This window comes from Balaenoptera physalus (genome assembly GCF_965194825.1).
Source record: "Balaenoptera physalus genome assembly, chromosome: 20".
In the NCBI taxonomy this organism is placed as follows: domain Eukaryota; kingdom Metazoa; phylum Chordata; class Mammalia; order Artiodactyla; family Balaenopteridae; genus Balaenoptera; species Balaenoptera physalus.
Genome location: NC_138901.1, coordinates 47,098,093 through 47,116,566, shown reverse-complemented (window position 1 = coordinate 47,116,566; position 18,474 = coordinate 47,098,093). Strand labels below are relative to the sequence as shown.

At 45.5% G+C, this 18,474-nt stretch overlaps 2 protein-coding genes across 4 annotated transcripts in view; both read right to left on the bottom strand.

Annotated features, from left to right (window-relative positions):
- The window catches only part of EVI2B (ecotropic viral integration site 2B), a 449,729-nt gene that overhangs the window by 416,174 nt on the left and 15,081 nt on the right, over window positions 1–18,474 (bottom strand). The gene's annotated exons all lie outside the window — the stretch shown is intronic.
- COPRS (coordinator of PRMT5 and differentiation stimulator) overlaps window positions 26–18,474 on the bottom strand; it is a 48,126-nt gene continuing 29,677 nt past the window's right edge. For all 3 annotated transcript variants that reach the window (XM_082442308.1, XM_082442310.1, XM_082442309.1), the window contains one exon: window positions 26–17,734. The gene's annotated coding sequence lies outside the window, so the exon portion shown is untranslated. The remainder of the gene's footprint in view (window positions 17,735–18,474) is intronic.

The window sequence follows — 18,474 nt, the reverse complement described above, 5'->3', positions numbered from 1 at the left end:
TTCAAAAAGATACATGCACCCAATGTTGTGCTTTTGTTTTGGCCGCACCATGCAGCATGTGGGATTTTAGCTCCCTGACCAGAGGTTGAACTGTGCCCCATGCAGTGGAAGCACGGAGCCCTAACCACTGGACCACCAGGGAATTCACCATACCCAATGATCATAACGGCATTAGTTACAATTGCCAAGCTATGGAAGCAACCTAAGTGTCCATCAACAGACAAAGGGATAAAGAAAATGTGGTATATATTCACAATGGAATACTATTCAGCTCTAAAAAGAATGAACATGGATGGACTTGGAGGGTATTATGCTCAGTGACATAAGTCAGACAGAGAAAGACAAATACTGTAAGATATCACTTATATGTGGAAGCTAAAAAATAAAACTAGTGAATATAATAAAAAAAGAAGCAGACTCACGTATATAGAGAACAAACTAGTGGTTACCAGTAGGGAGAGGGAAGGGGGAGAGACAAGACAGGGGTAGGTGATTAAGAGGTTAAAAGTACTATGTATAAATTAAATTAGCTACAAGGAAATATTGTACAGCACAGGGAACATAGCCAATATTTTTATAATAACTACAGATGGAGTATAACCTTTAAAATTGTGAATCACTATGTTGTACACCTGAAACTTATGTAATACTTCACATCAACTAGACTTCAATTAAGAAAGAAAGGAAGGAAGGAAGGAAGGAAAGAAAGAAAGAAAGGTAGGAAGGAAGGAAGGAAGGAGGGAAGAGAGAGAAAGAGAGGAAGGGAGGAAGGGAGGCACAATGCAAAATATAGTCATGCAAAATTCACTAAAAGATGCCAAAACCAATGCAGGAACCATCACCCCCATCATCCTATATCAGCTGAAGACTAGAAATGTGAGGGTGTTCATTGAAATAGGGAAAATATAGGGCTAGAAATGCAAAGGGGATGGAAGGGGCACCACCCACCAGATCGGGCTTCTTAGTATCTGAAAATGAATCATGATGATCAAAATTAGAGACCATGGTTAAACTGAAAATGACAAGAAAGTAATGATTATTAGGCATATGCCAAAAAAAAGAAAGTAGAAATCAAGATCATAATATCTAACAAGTTGGATTCGGGGCAAAACAAATAAGTAAATGAAATAAAGAAGGGTATTTTAAAATGATAAAGGGTGTGGTCACAAAAGAGATTTATACACCAAATAACAAAGCATCATGAATATGAATCAAAAGCTCATGGAAACACAAAGAAAAATATAGAAATGAATTGGTGGTGAAATTTAGATGACCTCTCTCGGTCCGTGACAGATCAAGTGGATAAAAGGTAAGAACTGAGAAGACCCAACTAACATAACATAATAAAGTACATCTAACACTCTAAAACTCAAGGATGTCTTTTTGCAATTCAAATCACAAAAGTTGACCAGATATTAGGCCTTAGATTCTATCTTTTTAAATCTCAAAACGTAGAAATAGAATAGAAAACATTTTCCAGTCATAAAATAATATTAATAATAATAGTAAGTAAATAAAAGGGAACAACAGAAAACAAAGGGATCTTGTCATACAGAAATTTTAAAACTCTTTCTTAAATAATTCTTGGACAGAAAAATAAAACTGAAGGACTTTTGCTTCCAGCCAAGATGGGCTGATAGAGACTGGATATGCTATACCTCTCGCCTGAAGCAACCAAAAAACTGACAAAAATAAAAGTTTTCAAGACACTGGACATCTTTAACAAAGGACAGTGATCCCTGAGTAGTTTTCAGGCTGCCGTGCAGGGAGGGCGACCCAAGGAGAGCCAGGCCACCTCCCTGAGTTGAGGAGACCAAGGCAGCTAGATTTTATGGGACAGAGGACCAGAGAGGAGAGAGCTGTCTGGAGAGAAAACTCCAGAGATCTAAACATCATCTGGCTCAGCTTCTCTCCATCCTCACTGGCACCACCAGAGCTCATACCACGGTCATCTCTCACAAGATTCCTATAACCCTCCTGCAGTCTAATCACACGGCACACATAAATACATCTCATAGGCAAACCCTTCAGTAGCTCCCCATTGCCATCAGGATAAAGGACAGACTCCAAAATTCAGTTAATAAGGCCTCTTATGATCTGGCCCCTGCCTGTTTTTTCAGCTTCTCTCTTAGCTCTCTCCCACGTCACATTTCATACTCCAGCCAGACTGAATACTTGCAAATCCCCTGAATGTACTGTATTTACTCTTGCCTCTGGCTTCTTGTACATGCAGTTTCCTCAGCCTATGCCTCCATCTCTTCCCTCCTCCCTTTTGCCTGACCAATTCTTTCCAATATCTCCTTAAGGCCATTTCCTTAAGGAAAACTCTCCTTAACCCCATGAGACTGCACTAGGTACCCCTCGTGGAGGCTCCCCTAGCTTACTGTCCGTACTCCTAACACTGCATTAGAAATGTGTCTGTCCATCTTCCCCACTAGGAAATGACCTTCTCAAGAGCAAGAACTTGATCTTATTCACTGCTGGCTTCCCAGCACCTAGCACAAAGCAGGCACTCCATAAATAACTGTCGAATTATCAACTCCATGAATAAATGAACGGTCAGCCACCCAGCTATGTTATAGTAGTCAGCACATCATCTGTCTGCCTCCAAAGCCCCCATCCTTTCATTTCTCTGGAACACTTGGGAAGGGCTGGAGAGAAGTTTATGAACTGACCACCTTTGGAAGGTTAACTTCAAGGCTATGTTAATTTTTTTTTTTAATTTCTAGGTGGCCTCCACCTCCATCCCCTTAATGCATGGTTTCCAACCTTGGCTGCATTTTGAAATCACCTGGGGAGCTTTAAAAATTACTGATGCCTGGGTCTCACCCCCAGAGGTTCTTATTCGACGGTCTGGAGTGTAGCCTGGGATTCCCCTGATGATTCTAATCATCTGGCCAGGTTGATGCCTGCCCTAAGGTTAGGCAACCTTTTCAGCAAGACTCCTATTTATTCTTCAAAACCCAGGGCAAATGTCACCTCCTTGGAGAAGGCTTCCCAGGCCAACACACACCCCCCCCAGAACTAACCGCTCACTTCTCAGTTCTTTAAGCTTTTGTACATCTCTCCAAAGAGGCACTTGTCACACGTATCTCTAGCCCCCAGCACGGGGCCCAGCACACAGAAGGTGCTCGACAGAGATTCACAGAATGCACGGATGAGCAAATTCCTCAACCAGACATTCCGCCTGAGGTCCTAAATCCCGGGCAGAGGCCGGACTTCAGCACGCAGTAGGCGACGGTCCCGAGAAGGATGGCCCCTCTAAACCAACCGGAAGGACGCTGCACTCAGAGGCAGATCAGCCAGACGCAAAGTAATCGTTGCTCCCCCAGAAGTTACGGTAACAAAGCCAAAGGGATGCATAATCATTAGAAACGAAGTTTTCTCCTTGGCACTTTTACACTTGGGCTGACGGATCAGTTATGAAAATACTGAATACATAACGCAATGATGGTCCAGGGAGAGCCTCTGGCAAGGAGGGCTCACGCAGCCGTTTTTAAAAGCAGAAACACAGGTTTACTGAACTGGGCAGGTGCGCTAAATCCTGACTCTCAGGGCTGAGGCTGTGAGAAAGGCCGTTCTTCCACACATCGCTGGCGGTTTACGACTGCTTCAGCTCTGAATGCAATCGGCACTGCTCGGCTTACCATCCACACGTGCTCCAGGGGCCCCACCCCTGCTATTAGAAACATCTAGGAAGACTTTTTAAAATAACCAGGCCCAGCTTCTCCACGCCCCTCCTCCCCCAGGTGGCTTCTGATTTAATTGGTCTTGGTTTGGGTGTCGGAAGTTTAAACACCCTCCGCCCCCAGGTGACTAAGGCACAGTTAGATGTGCGAAACACTGATCCACAAGAGGTGACGTGAGGGATGCTGAGAATCCCACCTGGGCTGACATACCTACTAGGTGCCAGAGGGCCATAATCAGAGGTCCTCATAGCAGCTCTCCATTCAATGTAGCTGGTAGGTACATTCAAAGTACCTACCAGAATTATCCTGAGAGCTTTCAAGAAGAACAGGTAGGGGGCCCTGCCCCAGACCTTTGAAAAGCTCCCAGGTGATTCTATTAAGCAGCCAGGGTTGACCCACTGGGCTAAAGCAGTGCGTCCCCCAATGTGTGTGAGAGTGAGACTCATCTGGGGCTTGCTAAACAAACCAGATCCTGCCCTGAAGATTCTACGTGAAGTCTGGGTAGGTTCCAGGAGGAAACACTTTTAATAAGCACCCAGTTCACTCTTACTAGTAGCAGTCTCCCAAACTTGCCCGATCGTAAGGATTTCCTAGAATACTTGTGAAACAGAGATTCTGGATCCCACACCGGACCCACTGAACAGGCATCTTTAGGAGAGGGACCCAAGAACTTCATGTATAACAAGCAACCCAGGTGATTCTAGGACCAGGCATATGTGGAAAAATCGAGGCAAGGTATTGTGAACCCCGAGACCTCATCTCAAATTAACAAAGAGATAAATGAGTCAGTGTATTTCCCCACCTACAGAGAGCTCTGAGTTCATTCATTCAGTCGGTCAGACCACGAGTCCATCAACCTTTTCTACCTGTCTGCTCCACAGCAAGGATTGGGATACAAGGTGATAAGATACATGCCCCCATCTTTTCTCCAACTACATGGAGTGGTCCGCCTCACCCTGCAGGCCATCTCCAGTTCCTGCCCCAAGAATCCAACCCTCGCACAACTCTCCTTACTCTTCAAGACCTGCTCTGAGCTAATTCTGCTGAAGAGTAGAATTGACCTCTGCCGTTTGTTCCACCCCCATCCCTAGACGCACATCTGCCAGCCCATTTACAACAATGTTGGCCATTACTTGTTTGTACCTCTAGTCCGAGCTCTCCTGAAGGACTGAGACTGTGGCTGGTTTATTTGCAACCCCAGTAGCTTGTACCTGGTAGACACTCAATGGAGACCTATAGTTTATCAGGGCAGAAAGACACATACACATATAACAGAGCAGGAATTGCTATCACAGAGGTAACTATTTAAAATGAAAATGCAGGCACCAGGGCCAGACAGTGTGCTTGACCCTACAGGTGACAGAGAGAGGGCTAAAGCACAGTCCTGTCCCCAGGAGCCCCCCAGTCTAGGAAGAGACGTGGAAAGCAAAAACCATGATATAAGGCCAAAGGGAAGGGACACTAGGCGATCAGAAACAAGCTGTCCCCAAAAAGGACATATCATTTCTGGCTACTAATCAGGAAATGCTTCAAGGAGAAGTAGTATTTGAACTTAGACTGAAAGGGAGGACTTGTATATCTGAACGAGCAGACATGGGATGGCAAGGCATTCCAGGAGGGGGAACAGTGTGAGCAAAGGTATAAAGGCAGGAACAGGAAGGCATGTTTAGGAGGGTCTAGAGATGAGACAGCATGACACAGAGCCTCAGAGCAGAGTGCCTGGGAGTTGGAAAGTCACAGACAGGAGTCTGAAGGGACGCCAGGCCTCCCTCATCTCCATGGCTCCCCAGAGTGGCCACCAAAAGAGTCTGGCCTCCCTTTGTCTGTTATTTCCACATTTTCTTGATTTAGATTTCTTAATTAATTCGATTTCATCAATTCACACATTCCCAGTATTTACAACATTTCCCCTGGGCCTCAGAAATGTATCGCATAAAAGCTGTTATCTGTGTTGAACAACAGTTTGGCAGAACTTCATATGTAAGGTCAGGAGGTGGCCAAACAGGGTCTAGTTGGGGAGGCGGTACCCTGCATTGGTTTGTCCGTGGGATGAGTTCAAAACCGGCCACAGTTTCTTCAAAGAAGGGGACTTCTTTTTTCCTGGTCTTCTCTCCTGATCCCAAGGGCTGAGGCCAATGTCATGTGCTCTGAACAAGAGCTCAATGAACACCAGATGACCTGTGTCCAGACTCCCAGGGTCAGTCCTGGGTGAAGTCTAGTGGAGGTGGCCGGGGTGAGGGGGGCCATGAGCGTGTGGGGCAGCCCTGGGCTCAGGAGAGCCTGGGGAGAAGGAATCAGAAGTCTGCTCTTGGACTTCCCTGGTGGCGCAGTGGTTAAGAATCCGCCTGCCAATGCAGGGGACATGGGTTCGAGCCCTGGTCCGGGAAGATCCCACATGCCGCGGAGCAACTAAGCCCGTGCGCCACAACTTCTGAGCCTGCGCTCTGGAGCCCGTGAGCCACAACTGCTGAGCCCGCATGCCTAGAGCCCGTGCTCCGCAACAAGAGAAGCCCCCGCTCGCTACAAGTAGAGAAAAGCCCGTGAGCAGCAACAAAGACCCAACACAGCCAAAAATAAAAATAAATAAATAAAAAATATTTTTTTTTAAAAAAAGTCTGTTCTTGCCTCCTATACTGTTGGTAGGAATGTAAGTTGGTGCAGTCACTGTGGAAAACAGTATGGAGGTTCCTCAGAAAACTAAAAATAGAACTACCATATGATCCAGCAATCCCACTCCTGGGCATATATCCAGACAAGACTATAATTCAAAAAGATACACGCACCCCTATGTTCACAGTAGCACTATTCACAATAGCCAACACATGGAAACTACCTAAATGTCCACTGACAGATGAATGGATAAAGAAGACGTGGTACAAATATACAATGGAAAACTACCCAGCCATTAAAAAGAATGAAATCATGCCCTTTGCAGCAACATGGATGCAACTACAGATTATCATACTAAGTGAAGTCAGCCAGAAGGAGAAAGACAAATACCATATGATATCACTTATACGTGGAATCTAAACTATGACACAAATGAACCTATCTATGAAACAGAAACAGAATCACGGACATAGAGAATAGACTGGTGGTTGCCAAGGGGGAGGGGGAGGGAGAGGGATGGCTGGGGAGTTTGGGATTAGCAGATGCAAACTGGTATATATAGAATGGATAAACAAGGTCCTACTGTATAGCACAGGGAACTATATTCAATAGCCTGTGATAAACTGTGAGGGAAAAGAATATGAAAAAGGATGTATATATATGTAGAACTGAGTCACTTTGCTGTACAGCAGTAATTAACACAACATTGTAAATCAACTATGCTTCAACTAAATAAAAAATAAAAAGTCTGTTCTTGAAATTCCTGAGCCAAGGGAGAGAGAGGTAAGAGCACTAACCAGCCATGGGGCAGGGGTCAGGGGTCTGAAAGTAGCTAATGATCACGGCAACACAAAAGGACAGAAGTAAAAAGGTCAGGGCTTAGAGGTCGTCATTCAGCGAGGATGAGAGACAAGCTGGGCATTCACCAGGGCATTCCTGCAACAGGGGCTGGAGACTTAGAGTCCCCTCAAGGGCCGGGGCCAAGTCTCATCTTTACTCTATGCCCTAAATATGTTGTGATGGCTTATTAAAACACAGGAGAGCTGGCTACTAGCTGGGTGGCAGGGCCCAGGCCCTCTTTATACCAGCATTGTCCACTAGAAATACGAAACAAGCCACCTAAGTAACCTTAAATTTTCTAGTAACCACTTTAAAAAGTAAAAAGAAAACAGGTGACATTAACTTTATAGATATATTTAACTCAATCTAGCCAAAATATACTTCAATATGTAATCTATGTAAAAATTATTAATAAGATTTTTTGCCATTTTTTTCAACTAAGTCTATGTATTTTATACTTACAGCACATCCCAATTCAGACAAACCACATTTCAGGTGCCTGATAGCCACATATGGCTGGTGGCTCCCACAATGGACAGTGTAGCTTTAAAGTGTCTGATTTGGTGGCCTGCCTTGCAGACATGAAAGAGACAAATATCCCTGCCTCATCCATAGCCAGAGTGGCCGGCTAGAATGGTGTCCCCTTCTGTCCTCACTGCCCTTCCACGCCCCTCCTGAAGCAAGAAACGCACTTGATGAAGATGCCCTTGCACACAGAGAAATGGTACAGACATGGTGTTCTCCCATCTAGACTCTCCAAACCAGTCCTCACGACCCACGTGCAGAGGAGTGTGCGCTCTGTATTAAAAGAAGGGTGGCTTCTTGCAAAGACTGCTCAGGGGGAGGGTGTATTAGTCTGCTCGGGCTGCCATAACAAAGCACCACAGACTGGGTGGCTTAAGCAACAGAAATTTGTTTTCTTATAGCTGTGGAGGCTGGAAGTCCAAGACCAAGGTGTTGGCAGGGTTGCTTCCTTCTGAAGCCTCACTCCTTGGCTTGTAGATGGCGATCTTCTCCCTGTGTCTTCACATACTCTTGCTTCTGTGTGTGTCTGTGTCCTGATCACCTCTTCTTATAAGGACAACAATCATGTGGAGGTAAGGCCCACCCATATGATCTCATTTAACTTAATCACCTCTTTAAAGACCCTGTCTCCAAATGCAGTCACATTCTGAGTTTATTTGGAGTTGGGACATCAACATCTGAATATTGAGGAAGACAATTCAACCTATAACCGAGGGAAAACACAGGATACTCTGAGATTAAATGCTGGCTAAAAGTCCCAAGATCCTTGAAATTTCAATAGGAAAGGCAGAAGTTGAGAGTAGGAGGGAGCCTATATTTTCAAAGCTTCAAGCAAGTCTCAATTTTACCAGAGTTGAATTCGCCTCTAGAGAAGACAGCTTTTTATCTGAGGACAAATCCACTCTGTGTTTCACAGTCGTGAAGACATAAAGCAAACACTCCCGTAGCCATGGAGATGGTGGAGACAGCCGTGATGCCAGGGAACCAAACGAATCCATGAGATGCAGGGAAAGGTAATCTGTGTAAGCAGAGTGGTACCCTGCAGACCAGGAGAGAAAAGCTTCTTGCACTAGCCATGGATGTGACCGTCCTGGGCAATGAAACCATTTTTTATCCTTAGGAAGCTGTACGGTCTTATGCAGGCAACACTCACAGAAGATGAGAAACTGAGGCCTAGTCTTCACTGAGAACTAGAGAAGAGACTGTAAAAAGAACCTGGGCTGGGTTGTTAATGTCCCCCTCATGATGTCATTCAAGACCAAGGCCACTGGGGCTGGGGCTGACCAATTGGGTTTGGAGGTATAGTCGTGTTGTGCTCTCAGTGCAGAAACACACCAAGCAAGGAGTGGAGTTGCTCCCCTACCAGGAATGGATGTCCCCCCCGCCATCACTCATCCCTGGAAGAAGTCATCCTGCAACATAAAATAAAGACGAGGGCTGCCAGTGTCCACCTAAAAGGAGAAGAAACTTCTCCACCTCCGTGAACCTGCAGGAGTATAGGACAAAAAAAAGTTGGGCAGAAGATTGCCAGGCTCTGTGACATGCCCTCTGACCTGTATCTTGTCCAGGATGGCCGGGGTAGCAAGTGACAAGCAGGACAGAACATGGAATCACCCCCCTAGAGGGTGACAGAAAATACTCAGAGAGGAGACCAGCAAGATGCAGCTAAAGTGACAATAATATCGATGCTAAATGATATTTAGCAGGTCCTGGCTGTGGCCTGGACCTGTTTGCTCACTTCTGCTGGGCTGCGAGTTCCTGAGAGCCAGACCTCTTACTTGTCTTTTTGTCTCCAGAATGATCCTGGCACAGAGAAGGGCCTCAGTAATCACACAGTGGAGGACCTGGGAAGCCAAGCCCAATCCTGCAGAGAGGAAAACTGAGGCACAAGGGTATCAGACCATCGAGGGGCACAGGGCAACTGTGGGCAATCTCGGATGATGTTTTTCTCTGTACTTCCGCACAGAAAGAGGTGGTCCCTCCCATCCTCAAATATGCCTCTCGACAGAATTTGCCTTCCAGAGAAACAGTGTGGAAAAACAAGCAGAAAAATATAACAGGGAGTAGTTCGTGGTAAGCCCGTGTCCAGGTAAAACATTCTGTGGATGAAGAAGAAAAATCACCAACAGCAAACCCCCGGGCAGGGCCAGACCACCAGGGCTTCCCTTTCCCGGCAGTGACCAGTTTCTGAAAACGATTTCTCTCCCAGGTACTGCAGCAATCACGAGGAACTACTGCATCCCAGAGCCATCCCTGCCTGGACTGAAGTCAAGGAGAGACAACGAAAAAGCTGGGGCCTGACCAGTTCATCTGAAGGAAGTCCAAGATCAAGGCAGCTCTGCCAACAGCATCCAAAAGCAAGAGGGTTCGGGCAACCCTGGTTTCACTGTTCTCTGCAGTCCTTCTGATGAAAGGGACTGGCATGGTTCTACTGTCCAGCTGGCTAAACAAAAAAAGAAAATTTATTCAGGAGTAGGCTTGAGACAAAACATCGAGAAGTAACACCCCAAACCATGGCCCGATAAGGAAACTACCGCGCGTGCCAAACTCTAAGAGACAAGAACCAGTCCTGCTGCAACCACTACCGCAGCCAGCACTGTTTTCACTTCTGCATCAGGAACTTGACCTCGCTACCCCTGGGAACCACCACCACAGCAGCTGCCACCACCAAAAGCTGGGCACCTCTGCTGCCGCCCACACCAGCAAACATGGCGGCTTCACCCAAGCCTGCTTCTTCCTGTGGATCCCACCTGAAGCAAAAGGTCTGCATGGACGCGTCTGATTGGTGGAGCCTGGTCACAGGCCTGCATCCCAGTCCCAGGGCATGTGGGAATGTGGGTTCTGACTTCCCCACTGGGAAGACAGAAGAGGAGTTTCCCCAGACACACAAAGACAGTTCAAAAGGCATTGGGCCCTACAAGATGAAAAGAGTTCTGTGGATGGATGGTGGTGATGGTTGTACAACAATGTGAATGTACTTAATGCCACTGAGCTGTACACTTAAAAACGGTTAAGATGGGGACTTCCCTGGTGGTCTAGTGGTTAAGACTCCGTGCTTCCACTGCAAGGGGCACCAGTTTGATCCCTGGTCGGGGAACTAAGATCCCTGCGTGGTGTGGCCAAAAAGAAAAAAAAAAGGTTAAGATGGTAAATTTTATATGTATTTTGCCACAGTTTTAAAAAATTTTTTAACTAAAAAAAAAAAAAACAACACTGGGCAGCAGTGAATATGACAAATGGCCACCACTGATCTCAATAAACGTTTAGTGCGTAAGTAAAGGTATTAGGTGGGGATGCTGGACTCCCAGACACACAGTAGTTGTCACCAGTCAGTCACTGTTTAACATTTCTCAGTTTACTGAGCATTTTTTAGTGTACTTTGTACTTCCTGCTATCAGTGCTCATACCACACAGGATGACTGTTATTTACATAATTATAGCTAATTTGCATAAGTATTTGCAATGTGCCTGGTGCTTACACACGTTATCTCAATTAATCCTCACAATAAACGATGAGGTGGGTGATGGGTGAGTGCATTGCTCAGAGGGAGTAATTTATACTGGAGGAGGAAGAGGGTATCAGTCAACAGAAATAGAAAGTGAAGTCAGTGAAGTCAGGGCAAAGATCCAGAAGAACCTGTGGAGAAACAGAGACAATAAGGAGAGAGAAACGTCAGCCCGTTTATGCTTTGGGGGACCACAAAAGCGAGGGGCCTAGAAAAGTCTGGAACACAGGGGAAGTGTAACCAAATAGGATCAGGCTAAAATGGCATAGATCCAGTACCCCTGGCAACAGGCCCCCACTCTTACAGGCATGATGTTCTAATGAGAAAAGCCACGTATGAAGAAAGTAAACAGTCATCCCAGACGGGGCTACATAGAGTCCAGCTGGCTCTACCCTAAGGAAAGTTCTGGGAGGAAATTGAGAGGAGTTTGTGCCATAAGTTGCGGTCAAGAGAGATATCATCTGAGTCGTGCATGATAAAGGATTAACTTGAACTACACACTCAAGGGAACATGTGGGTCCAGCCCGTACCTGTTGCTTCTGCCACTGAGGTTGATCAAAGTCTGTGTGACTAATCAATTGTGCGTGTGCTCATCCAAATGGCCTCACGTGTTCCGCCCTGGCATCTCTGCCTGGAGAAAACTCCAGACTGGAAAAGGGTAGAAGTTCACTCCCCAGTTTGGGACTGGGCAGCTGCAGCAGCCCTCTACTTCACTGTTCTCCTGACCCCCTACTACCACCCAGCTGGAGTCTGCCCCAAAGAGATTTGGGGAGTAGGACAGAGAGTTCATAGGGTTATAATTCAAACTGAAGATTGGAGAAGTTAAATACCCACCCAAGACTGCCAGCTAGCAAGAGGTGGAGCGGGGATTTGAACCTAGTCTAATTCCAAAGCCCACACCCTTAATCACCAAGAACAGATCCAGATTCCTATAACTAGCTGTGGGACCCGAACAAGTTTGTTTAGCTTGTTGAGTCTATTTTCCCGCAAGTAAAAAGGTAACACCCTACGGGGTGATTGAGAGGATTGGAAATGATGCATGGCAAGTCTTAGCTCAATGCCAGGGCCCCAATAAAAGAGCATCAGTGAGCAAAAGTTATACTCACTTTCAGGGGGAAACTCTCAGCCTCATGGATTAGGAACATGATTAGGGTTACATGGCCATTTGCTATCAAAGACAGATCTTGATCCTGGGTTTTTTACCCCACATTCCATGCATCTGTCTGGCTCATTTGAGGGTTTGGGTGGGAATGTGGGGAGGACTAAATCTAAGTGTCTTCCATAAGAAATTCAATTTTATTTCATTGAGGACAAGGCTGTGTGCATCTGCTCCATGTGAAGAACTATGGCAGGTACTGAAGAATGGGGCAAGATGAGGGTGACCTGGCTCTGCCCTCAAGGGCAGTGATGTGGCCGGTGAATAGGCCTGGGGCAAAGTTGTACCAAGGGTACCCTTCCTGTCTTCTTCCATCAGGGAAACGGGTTTAGCTAAGCCAGTGATTCTTAACCTTGGCCACACATTGTTATCACCTGGGGAGCTTTAAAAATGCTGCCACCTGGCCCCAGCCCCAGAGGTTCTGAGTTCAATGGTCAGGCATGCAGCCTGGGCATCAGTGAATGCGGCAGCCAGGTTGAGAACCCCAAGCTAAGCAAAGATGCAGTTCTTGGGCGAATTGGGGTGTGGGAGGAGGAGGGAGTCTGAGTGGGGTTTCTTTGTGTCAGGGAAGTAAACGGACCAGTGAGGAGAAGGTCCAGGGCTGTGGTCCCTAAGGCCCTAGACGCAAGCCCCGGGCACTCATGACAGGAACAGGACAGAGCCCCTGCCTCTTAGCGGGCAGCTGCAGGTTTCACAGGCAAGACCTCAGACACGCAGTCAGGACAAACATGCTTCCATCAGCCTGAGACACGGTTTATTGCAAGAGCTGTTCACCAGGCACATGAAAGAGAAAGGTGTGACTCCAGCTCTGGACTGGCCTTTCTGACCATGGGAGGCAAGCTGCATGGCCACCTGGAAACGGTCTGTTGTGTTTCCAAACAGTCAGATAAATAAAATGATTATTTTATTAGCAACTCTTAAAAGTTCCTGTAGTGGCGTGAGTTACAACAGATACAACTACTTTCATATATTTATTTTATGTGTTTAGCACTTAATTCACACTCGCTTGCACTGCAAGACACTCAGCTGTAACACATTTTTACTGTGTTCTGTTTTTCCACATTCATCAGACTTTATTGATTACTAACCGCCAGGACTTCTAGAAAGCAGTCATCTTGTTTCCAATCATCCCCTTCTTTTTTCAGTGTTATCTGTCCATCTTTGTTACTATAGGATGTGCTTTCCATGTTGCTTTCTCTTTCGTCTCCCGTCTTTCATTAGTCTTTCCTCTATGGTTTCTCAGAGTTCTTACAGACTCTTCCACCATTTTGTGCTTCTTGAAATATTAAGACATAAGACTTAATTGAGGAAAATACTCCGAAAACTCAATTCTTTTTACTTTTATATCCCCACCCCAACGTGGGTGTCCCAACCATAACTCCACACCCTTGTCTTTCAGGGTCACCTTCCCAACCTTCCACCCAGGTTCAATAGCCCTAGAATTCCTGAGGCCCTGCCCTCTAAAGGCTCCGCCTCCTTATTAGACAAACGCAATCCCTGGACCCACCTCCAGCTCAGATGTTCCACCCAAACCCCTCCTCAGGCTCCTCCTCCACCCAGGCCCCGCCCCTCCACCTTCACAGGCTCCTCCCTAAGCCCCACCCCTCTCCCGACCCGAGAAGCACCGCCCCCAGGGCCAGAGCCCTATATACCACCACCACCACCTCCACCACCACCCCTAAGCTTTGCCCGCCCCACTCCCTGGCTCAGGCCCCTTCCTTGCCCCGCCTCAGGTTCCATCTAAGGCTCCCGGGATCGTGGCTCCCAGGCCGCTGAGCTCGGACTCAGGGGCTCCGGGCACATGGTGGCCATCTTGTCGTAAACTCAATTCTTACACTTTCGAGTGTTGTGTGAAGTCCGAAGTTGGTGGTATGTCGAACGTTACTTGAGGTAGAAATCCTATGCTTGGCTTTGATGTAGAATGACTAAAAGCTCAGAAACATGCATAGAACTTGTCGTCACCACCTATGTCGATATGGGTCGTGGAGGAAGCAGATGCTGGACTTAGATGCAGAGCTGGAGTTAGGAGTGAAAGATTTGGTGGAGGGCCATAACTATGAAAGATAAAGGCTGAGGAGGTAGGACTGGGCAGGGAAAGCCTTCAGAGGGCCATGCAGATCCTATCCCGTGAAAAGAAATGCAAGAGGAAGAAAAATAGGGCTGGGAACATCTCAGACCACAGTGAAGATCATGCAAAGTCTTGGGCAACCCAGTGGGGAGTGAAGCAAAGTTGCCCATTAGAGGGGTCTCCCAACGGGCAGAAATGGTGGGTGCTGGTGTCTCCACCACACTCAGTCTTTGGCTTGGGAGCCGCCAGGGAAGAGCGAAGCTGGCTTAAGTGCTGCAGCTGGAGGCGATCAGCTAAGCGCATTCTTCGCAGCTGAAAGAACTTCACAAGTTCTTTCTCGTAGGGAGATCCAAGCACTGCTTCTCGGCAGCTGCCACGCCCCCTCCCATCTCCTGACAATGCAAGCCTTTATAAATGAAAGGCTCAGCTTCTTTAAGGTTATTAAATGCTTGTCTTTTCTCGGCCTGGCGTGATCAAGTAAACACCGTGCCCAGCTGAACTGTGGGGAAAATGCAATTAAACGTTGTACAGAGAGATACAATTGACAGTCAGTGGCAGAGCCACGGGTAACTTTTCTTTCCGCTTTTCTCTATGTTCCAAATTTTAGACCTTGATCATTTATTTTTCTTTTTGATTGGAAAATATAATGAACATTTTAAAATTAGTCTCCATATCATACCTTTTTGATCCAAAATGGCATCCCCCAATTTGACAGCCCAACAAATTGCTTTCAAATAGGAGAACATGGTAATAGACCAAGCATAGCTTTGTGCTGAGACAGATCTGAGCTTGAACCCTGGCCCTGTGACTACTACTCTGACTCTGGGCAGGCCCTTACCCCCTCTCAGCCTTCACCAGGAAAGGCAGACACGTGTCCTTACTTCTCAGCTTTGCTTTAATAAAGCATTTTTAAATCGATGTTTAAGCCTCCCAAAACTGCTAGAAATTTCTAAAAATCCACATTCAAAGGTCAAGGAGTGGCCATAGCTGAGGAAATCCAAAATATTCCTGGGAAAGTCCTAAAAATGAGTTCTAAAAACCTCCTCGAGGGGCTTCCCTGGTGGCGCAGTGGTTAAGAATCCACCTGCTAATACAGCGGTCATGGGTTCGATCCCTGGTCCGGGAAGATCCCGCATGCCATGAAGCCTAGAAAAAAGCCCTCGCGCAGCAACGAAGACCCAATGCAAGCACAAATAAATAAATAAATTTAAAAAAATAAAAGCCTCCTTGACAGCAATTGCACTTCTAGGTATACATGCCTAAGAATTCAAAGTAGAGACTCAAACATGTATTTATACACCCATGTGTATACACCCATACAGCAGCATTATTCACAATAGCCAAAAGGTAGAAACGACCCAAATGGCCATTGACAGATGAATGGGTAAGCAAAATGTGGTATACACATACTATGGAATGTTATTCAAGCTAGCTGAAAAAAAGAAGGAAATTCCAATATACACCGTAACACAGATGAACCTTGAAGACATCATGCTAAGTGAAATAAGCCAGATACAAAAGGACAAATACTATATGATTTCACTTATATGAAGTACCTAGAATAGTCAAGTTCATAGGGACCAAAAGTAGAATAGAGGTTACCAAGGGCTGGAAGGAGGAGGGAATGGGGAGTTAGCGATAAATGGGTACAGAGTTTCAGTTTGGGATGGTGAAAAAGTTTTGGAAATGGATGGTGGTGATGGTCGCACAACAGTGTGAATGTTACTTAATGTCACTGAATTGTACACTTAAAAATGTTACAGTGGTAAGTTTTATGTTCCATAGATTTTACCACAATAAAAAAGAATTTCTAAAACCTCCTTGTCAATGCAGTGTTACTACTTAAACACAGGCAGGGAGCAAAGCTGAGCTGCCTGCAGGTGTTTCTCACATGGAGAAGCAACACACAGCTTGTGCAGTTCATTGCATTTTTCATCACTTTTAATTATAAAAATAAAACCACATCACAGAAAAATTTGAAACTAAAGAAAAAACTCATAATCCCATTCCTTTTCTTCTTTACAGGATTTTATTTTTAGACCTAGTTGTAACCATAGTGTTTGGACAAGTCCCAAAAGTGACTTCCAGAAATCTCCTTCATCTGAGCCTCAATTTCCTTAGCTTTAAAATAGGAGTCATATTTCCAGAAACCTCCTTGGCAATGCCCAGAGCAAGATAGACACTATGATTTCTCTTGGGATGCCCAGCCATGCTTCCCCCAGAGTAGGAAGCACCCATTCTCCAGTGGATGTGAAGAGCTGGGATGGTGGCAGAGGGGAAGGAGAGTAGCGAGAGAGAAGGCTAATGGCTGTCTATGATTCCACAGGTCATTGGCACACATGTACATGCATGCACACATGTACCCGAGCACACATAGGTTCTCCCCCTGCTGAGGGTCTATAACATCCCTGTGGCTCTGTTGCAGGTTGAAGTGCAAAACGAAAAAGGAACTGGTTGTTGAGGTAGCCCCAGGCTCTGGACATGATGACAATCTGGCTGATGGCTGAGACCCTCTGCAGGGAGCCCAGGACAGGGTGTTCTGGGAAAAATGAGGTGGATCTATGGCCTCCTGTTCAGTTTGATTCCCACCAGGACAACAGAATGCAAGTCTGGGGCTGGACACACCCATGTTTGAGTCTCAGTGCAGCCTTAAGCAAGTGACTTGCTTTCATCTGAGCCTCAATTTCCTTGTCTTTAAAATAGGAGTCATACTTCCTACCTCCTGATGGTGTTATGAGGCCTGAAAGAGAAACCATGCAAAGTGCTTGGCATGGAGCCCTCGCTAAATGGAGGCCATATCAGACACAGCCCTCCTAAAGCCCCAGAAGCAACTTCATTGACCCAACCAACCAACCAACCAATACTGAACACCTTTCCACTGTGGACCTGTTTGTGAACTCAAGTGAAGAACTCACCAAAATTATTTTAACATTGTAAAGAAACACTGGAAAGACTTAATAAAAGGTTCACTTAAGTAGTTCGTCAAACCACATTAGCAATCATTCCATAACAAATAAATTGACCTGGCTAGAAGAACTGATTTTGGAAATAGCTTCAGATGGTCTTGACACAAAAATCTGTTGAAGAGGAGGCACATATATCATTCTGATTAGAAATTCACTTTTAGTCTCCAATTCAATCAAGGCAGGCAGGTATTAGTCAGAGAAACACTAGTTGCTATAATAGATGAACTCCAGAATGTCAGTGGCTTAATATGGTAGGAATTTATTTCTCACCGCAGTTAATCTCAGTGTTCCTGGTGGACAGCAGCTTTTCTCCATGTGGTAACACAGGAACCCAAGCTCCTTCCATCTTGTGGCCCTACCATCCCCTGGGGCCTCTTTATGGCAAGTGGAAAGAAAACAAAAAAGTGGAAAAGTTTCATTGCTTCTTAAAAGTTGACCCACAAGCATCACACATCACTTCCACTCACATGTCATTGATGAGAACAAGTCACATGGCTATAGTGGAAGTAAGACTGGGAGAAAATATTTGCAACAAATATATTTGATGAAGTTCTTTAAAGTTCTGTGTCTAGACTATATTAAATATATTATGAAGAATATATTATACATAATAATATATAGAATTTAAACTCAGAATATATAAAGAACTCATAATTCAATAAGACAAACAGTTGAGTTAGAAAACAGCAAAAGATTTGAATAGACACCTCATCAAAGAAGATATACAGATGGCAAATAAACACATGAAAAGATGAAAAGATGCTCAACATCATTGGTCGTCAGGGAAACTCAAACTAAAACCACAATTAGATCCCACTATACACCACTAGAATGGCTAAAATTAAGAAGACTGAGTATCCCAAATGTCGGCAAGGATGTAGAGCTACTGGAACTCACATGCAAGGCCAGTCAGAATGTAAAATGGTACAAACTCTCTAGAAAACAGTTTGGAAGTTTTCTTATCTATAAGGTGTTTAACTTTTTAAAGTTATGTATACCACTGGACCCAACTATTTTATTTTATTTTTATTATTATTCTTTTGGCTGCGTAGGGTCTTTGTTGCTGTGCGCGGGCTTTCTCTAATTGCAGCAAGTGGGGTCTACTCTTCGTTGT